A 7,672-nucleotide genomic window follows, 5' to 3' on the forward strand; every position below is an offset into this window, starting at 1 on the left:
CACTGAGTTACACATGGAATCAACAATCATACAGTCAATAACACAATAGAAAAAAGTCTATATACAGTGTGTGCAAATGAGTTAAGATAAGGGAGGTATGGCAATAAATAGGCCATAGTGGCGAAATAATTACAATTTAGCAATTAAAACCTCTTGCCGCACGGATCCCGTAAGCGGGATCAACAGCCAGCGAAAAAATCAGAGCGCCATATTCAGAACCAAATCTAATAATTTCTGTTTCTCAAAAATAGGACTATTTTACACCATTTTATAGATACACTTCTCCTGAATCGAACCACGTTGTCCGATTTCAAAAAGGCTTTACAGCGAAAGCAAAACATTAGATTATGTTAGGAGAGTACATCGACAAAAACAACCACACAGCCATTTTCCAAGCAACTAGCATGCATCACAAATACCCAAAACACAGCTAAATGCAGCACTAACCTTTGACGATCTTCATCAGATGACACTTCTAGGACATCATGTTACACAATACATGCATTTTTTGTTCGATAAAGTTCATATGTATATATAAAAACAGCATTTTACATCGGCGCGTGACGTTCAGAAAATATTTTCCCTCAAATACTGCCGGTGAATCAGCACCACAATTTACAAAAATACTTGTCATAAACATTGATACAAAATTAAACTGTCATTCAAAGAATTATAGATCAACATCTCCTTTATGCAAACGCTATGAAAGATTTCAAAAAAGCTTCACGAGGAAAGCACTCTCTGCAATAATCTGAGTACTGAGCTCAGAAAAATACACTAGGCTATACAGATAGCCGCCATCTTGGAGTCATCTAAAATCATACATTGCATTAGAAATATTCCCTTACCTTTGATCATCTACAACAGAAGGCACTTCCAGGAACCCCAGGTCCACAACAAATGTTGTTTTGTTTGATAAAGTCCATAATTTATGTCCAAATAACTCCTTGTTGTTCGTGCATCCAGTAAGCTACTCCAAGTGTAGAAAGCGCGCGGACGATGTCGCGACGAAAGTAAAAAAAAGTTGTATTTACGTTCGTTCAAACATGTCAAACGTTGTAAAACATCAATCTTTAGGGCCTTCAGAACGTGAAGATTCAGTAATATTTCAACCGGACAGTTCCTGTGTCTTGAAAAAGGTTTTGGAACGGGAGGATCCATCCTCATGAACGCGCGCCAAGAAGTGATGTAACCCCCTGCCTCAACAACTTCCCCTCCTTGTCATTCGGACTCTGTTCATCGTAGACGCTTCAAACAACTTTGTAAAGACTGTCGACATCTAGTGGAAGCCGTAGGAAGTGCACAATTATTACTACGTCACTGTGTATTCAATAGGAAATGACTTGAAGAGAGCCCATGCATCCAGATTTCCACTTCCAGGTAGGATTTCTCTCAGGTTTTTGCTTGCCATATGAGTTCTGTTATACTCACAGACACCATTCAAACGGTTTTAGAAACTTCAGAGTGTTTTCTATCCAAATCTACTAATAATATGCATATCCTAGCTTCTGAGTTTGAGTAGGAGGCAGTTTAATATGGGCACATATTTTTTCAGAAATTGTCAATACTGCTCCCTATCCTTAAGGAGCTGTAAGAGGTTTTAAACACTGGAGTGATAGATGTGCAGAAGATGAATGTGCAAGTAGAGATACTGGGGTGCAAAGGAGCAAATAATAATAATAAATAAATAAATAACAGTATGGGGATGAGGTAGTTGGATGGGCTATTTACAGATGGGCTATGTGCAGGTGCAGTGATCTGTGAGCTGCTCTGACAGCTGGTGCTTAAAGTTAGTGAGGGAGATATGAGTCTCCAGCTTTAGTTATTTTTGCATTGGCAGCAGAGAACTGGAAGGAAAGGCGGCCAAAGCAGGAATTGGCTTTGGGGGTGACCAGTGAAATATACCTGCTGGAGTGCGTGCTTTGGGTGGGTGCTGCTATGGTGACCAGTGAGCTGAGATAAGGCGGGGCCTTACCTAGCAAAGACTTATAGATGATGGAGCCAGTGGGTTTGGCGACGAATATGAAGCGAGGGCCAGCCAACGAGAGAATACAGGTCGCAGTGGTGGGCAGTATATGGGGCTTTGGTGACAAAACGGATGGCACTGTGATAGACTGCATCCTATTTGCTGAGTAGAGTGTTGGAGGCTATTTTCTAAATGACATCGCCAAAGTCAGTTTTACGAGGGTATGTTTGGCAGCATGAGTGAAGGATGCTTTGTTGGGAAATAGGAAGCCGATTCTAGATTTAATTTTGGATTGGAGATGCTTAATGTGAGTCTGGAAGGAGAGTTTACAGTCTAACCAGACACCTAGGTATTTGTAGTTGTCCACGTATTCTAAGTCAGAACCGTCCAGAGTAGTGATGCTGGACGGGCGGGCAGGTGCGGGCAGCGATCGGTTGAAGAGCATGCATTTAGTTTTACTTGCATTTAAGAGCAGTTGGAGACTGCGGAAGGAGAGTTGTATGGCATTGAAGCTTGTCTGGAGGTTAGTTAACACAGTGTCCAAAGAAGGGCCAGAAGTATACAAAATGGTGTCGTCTGCGTAGAGGTGGATCAGAGAATCACCAGCAGCAATATTCATAATATAAATAGGCCCATGGCACCTTGATATTGGGGGTACGCCATGCAGCCGTACCTAACGGGGAAAGGGGGTGCACCATGCAGCCGTGCCTAACGGGGAAAGGGGGTGCGCCATGCGGCCATGCCTAATGGGGAAAGGGGGGATGGAGCCAGTCGGGTGCAACCCAGGCAACATGGAGATGCGGGGATCCGAGCTCGGCCGAGAGCCGAAGCCACCCTCCTGACCCTCCCGGCCCAAAACCCCGCACCGAGTGGAGTCATAGAGTCATAGATACTCCCGCCGTGTGTTTTGATATTTTCTCTCTCTCTCCCTCTTGCACTTGCTGTCTTGACCTCTGAATGCTCGGCTATGAAAAGCCAACTGACATTTACTCCTACACTCTAAAAGAAAAGGTGCCTGGAGTATCCTTCAGGGGTTCTTCAAATTGAAACTGTGGGGTAACCCCTAAGTTATTCGAAGAATCCTTGGAAAAGGTTATTCGAAGCACCCCTTATAATGGTTATTCAAAGTACTTTTTGGGGTTAATTTTTTTAACTCCCTGTCCACCTTCCTCCATTATATGTATATATATATTTTTTTTTAAATATTGACAATATTGATTTAAATAATTCATTGTTCATTTAGTGGCACCACAAATATTTACAAAACAATTTACCAAACACAACACGTTACAAAATTGCAAAAAAAAATTATATTGAATGTTTATTTAACTAGGCAAGTCAGTTAAGAACAAATTCTTTTTTTACAATGACGGCCTATCCCGGCACAACCCAGATGATTCTGGGCCAATTGTGTGCCCCCCTATGGGACTCCCAATCACGGCCGGTTGTGATAAAGCCTGGATTCGAACCAGGGACAGTAGTGATGCCTCTTGCACTGAGATGCAGTAACTTCGACCGCTGCACCACTCGGGAGCCATGACCAATGTATATACACTACCGTTCAAAAGTTTGGGGTCACTTAGAAATGTCCTTGTTTTTGAAAGAGAATAACATTTTTTGTCCATTAAAATAACATCAAATTGATCATAAATACAGTGTAGACACTGTTAATGTTGTAAATGACTATTGTAGCTAGAAACTGCAGATTATTTTATGGAATATCTATATAGGTGTACAGAGGCCCATTATCAGTAACCATCACTCCTGTGTTCAAATGGCACGTTGTGTTAGCTAATCGAAGTTTATAATTTTGAGAGGCTAATTGAACCATTTTGCATTTATGTTTGCACAGTCAAAAGCTGTTGTCCTGATTAAAATAAGCAATAAAACTGGCCTTCTTTAGACTAGTTGAGTATCTGCAGCATCAGCATTTGTGGGTTTGATAACAGGCTCAAAATGGCCAGAAACAAAGACCTTTCTTCTGAAACTCGTCAGTCTATTCTTGTTCTGAGAAATGAAGGCTATTCCATGCGAGAAATTGGCAAGAAACTTAAGCTCTCGTACCACGCTGTGTACTACTCCCTTCACAGAACAGCGCAAACTGGCTCTAACCAGAATAGAAAGAGGAGTGAGAGGCCCTGGTGCACAACTGAGCAAGTCCTCAACTGGCAGCTTCATTAAATAGTACCCGCAAAACACCAGTCTAAACGTCAAGCCCCACCGGACTCTTCTGAAGTAGGTACCGTTGATGTGCCAACTTTGTACATGTTGGCACTTGTTGGCTGCCTTTCCTTCACTTTGTGGTCCAACTAATCCCAAACCATCTCAATTGGGTTGAGGTCGGGTGATTGTGGAGGCCAGGTCATCTGATGCAACACCGTCATTCTTCTTCTTGGTCAAATAGCCCTTACACAGTCCTGTTGAAAAACAAATGATAGTCCCACTAATCGCAAACCAGATGGGATGGCGTATCACTGCAGAATGCTGTTGTAGCCATGCTGGTTATGTCACGCCCCGATCTGTTTCACTTGTCCTTGTGATTGTCTCTACCCCCTCCAGGTGTCGCTTATTTTCCCCGGTGTATTTATCCCTGTGTTTCCTGTCTCTGTGCCAGTTCGTCTTGTCTTGTCAAGTTAACCAGCGTGTTTTTCCCGTGCTCCTGCTTTTTCTTATCTCTCTTTCTAGTCCTCCTGGTTTTGACCTTTGCCTGCCCTGACTCTGTACCGGCTGCCTGACTATTCTGCCTGCTCTGACCTTAAGCCTGCCTGCCACTCTGTACCTCCAGGACTCTGACCTTGTTATTAACTTTTTACCTGTTCACGGCCATTCTCTGGCCTGCCCCTTGGATACTAATAAATATCAGAGACTCAAACCATCTGCCTCCCATGTCTGCATCTGGGTCTCGCCCTGTGCCCTTATAGGTTAAGTGTTGCTTGAATTCTAAATAAATCACAGTGTCACCAGCAAAGCACCATCACACCTCCTCCTCCATGCTTCACTGTGGGAACCAGACATGCAGAGATCATCCATTCACCTACTTTGTGTCTCACAAAGAAACGGCGGTTGGAACCAAAAATCTCAAATTTGGACTCAGACCAAAAGGACCAATTTCCCCCGGTCAAACGTCCATTGCTCGTGTTTCTTGGCCCAAGCAAGTCTCTTCTTATTGGTGTCCTTTAGTAGTGGTTATTTCTGCAGCAGAGGTAACTCTGTCTTCTTTTCCTGTGACGGTCCTCATGAGAGCCAGTTTCATCGTATCGCTTGATGGTTTTTGCGACTACACACTTTACATTTTCCGGATTGACTGACCTTCATGTCTTAAAGCAATGATGGACTGTCATTTCTCTTTGGTTATTTGAGCTGTTCTTGCCTTAATATGGACTTGGTCTTTTACCAGCTAGGGCTAACTTTTGTATACCACCCTATCTTGTTACAACACAACTGATTGGCTCAAACGCATTAAGAAGGAAAGAAATTCCACAAATGAACTTTTAACAAGGCACACCTGTTAATTGAAATCCATTCCAGGTGACTACCTCATGATGATGGTTGAGAGAATGCCAAGAGTGTGCAAAGCTGTCATCAAGGCAAAGGGTGGCTACTTTGAAAAAGATCATATATATATATATATTATTTTTTGAAGTACACACACACACACATACATACACATATATATACACATACATACACACATACATACACATACACATACATACACATATATACATACATACACATATATACATACATACACATATATACATACATACACATATATACATACATACACATATACACACATACACATATATACATACATACACATATACACACATACACACACATATATATATATATATACATATAGATAGTAATCATTGGACAATAAATTAGACGATGTACGATCACAAATATCCTACCAACGGGACATAGAAAAACGGTAATATGGTAGGCTTTGTTACTTTGATCCCAGCTCTCTGCAGGTCATTCACTAGGTCCCCCCGTGTGGTTCTGGGATTTTTGCTCACCGTTCTTGTGATCATTTTGACCCCACGGGGTGAGATCTTGCGTGGAGCCCCAGATCGAGGGAGATTATCAGTGGTCTTGTATGTCTTCCATTTCCTAATAATTGCTCCCACAGTTGATTTCTTCAAACCAAGCTGCTTACCTATTGCAGATTCAGTCTTCCCAGCCTGGTGCAGGTCTATAATTTTGTTTCTGGTGTCCTTTGACAGCTCTTTGGTCTTGGCCATAGTGGAGTTTGGAGTGTAACTGTTTGAGGTTGTGGACAGGTGTCTTTTATACTGATAACAAGTTCAAACAGGTGCCATTAATACAGGTAACGAGTGGAGGACAGAGGAGCCTCTTAAAGAAGAAGTTACAGGTCTGTGAGAGCCAGAAATCTTGCTCATTTGTAGGTGACCAAATACTTATTTTCCACCATAATTTGCAAATAAATTCATAAAAAATCCTACAATGTGATTTTCTGGATTTTTTCCCTCATTTTGTCTGTCATAGTTGACGTGTACCTATGATGAAAATTACAGGCCTCTCTCATATTTTTAACCTGTTATGGATAGGGGGCAGTATTTTCACGGCCGGATAAAAAACGTACCCGATTTAAGCAGATTATTACTCCTGCCCAGAAACTAGAATATGCATATAATTAGCTTTGGATAGAAAACACTCCAAAGTTTCTAAAACTGTTTGAATGGTGTCTGTGAGTATAACATAACTCATTTGGCAGGCCAAAACCTGAGAAGATTCCTTACAGGAAGTGCCCACTCTGACCATTTCTTGGCCTTCTACACTCTCTTTATTGAAAACTGAGGATCTCTGCTGTAACGTGACACTTCCTACGGCTCCCATAGGCTCTCAGAAGGTGGCAAAACGGTGAATGATGTCTTTGCAGGCCCTGGCTGAAAAACAGTAGCGCATTTGGATAGTGGTCGATCTGAGAACAATGAGACTGAGGCGCGTGCACGAGGCGACACCATGTTTACTTTCTCTCTCTTTGAACGAAAACAACAACTCCCGGTCGGAATATTATCGCTTTTTTATGAGAAAAATCGCATAAAAATTTATTTTAAACAGCGGTTGACATGCTTCGAAGTACGGTAATGGAATATTTAGATTTTTTTTTGTCACGAAACGCGTCGGGCGCGTAACCCTTCGTCACCCTTCGGATAGTGTCTTGAACGCACAACAAAACGCCGCTATTTGGATATAACTATGGATTATTTGGAACCAAACCAACATTTGTTATTGAAGTAGAAGTCCTGGGAGTGCATTCTGACGAAGAACAGCAAAGGTAATCCAATTTTTCTTATAGTAAATCAGAGTTTGGTGAGGGTCAAACTTGGTGGGTGTCAAAATAGCTAGCCTTTGATGGCGAGCTATCTACTCAGAATATTGCAAAATGTGCTTTCACCGAAAAGCTATTTTAAAATCGGACACCTCGATTGCATAAAGGAGTACTGTATCTATAATTCTTAAAATAATTATGTTTTTTGTGAACGTTTATCGTGAGTAATTTAGTAAATTCACCGGAAGTGTTCGGTGGGAATGCTAGTTCTGAACGTCACATGCTAATGTAAAAAGCTGGTTTTTGATATAAATATGAACTTGATTGAACAAAACATGCATGTATTGTATAACATAATGTCCTAGGCGTGTAATCTGATGAAGATCATCAAAGGTTAGTGC

Source organism: Salmo trutta, chromosome 33 (genome assembly GCF_901001165.1).
Source record: "Salmo trutta chromosome 33, fSalTru1.1, whole genome shotgun sequence".
Taxonomy (NCBI): domain Eukaryota; kingdom Metazoa; phylum Chordata; class Actinopteri; order Salmoniformes; family Salmonidae; genus Salmo; species Salmo trutta.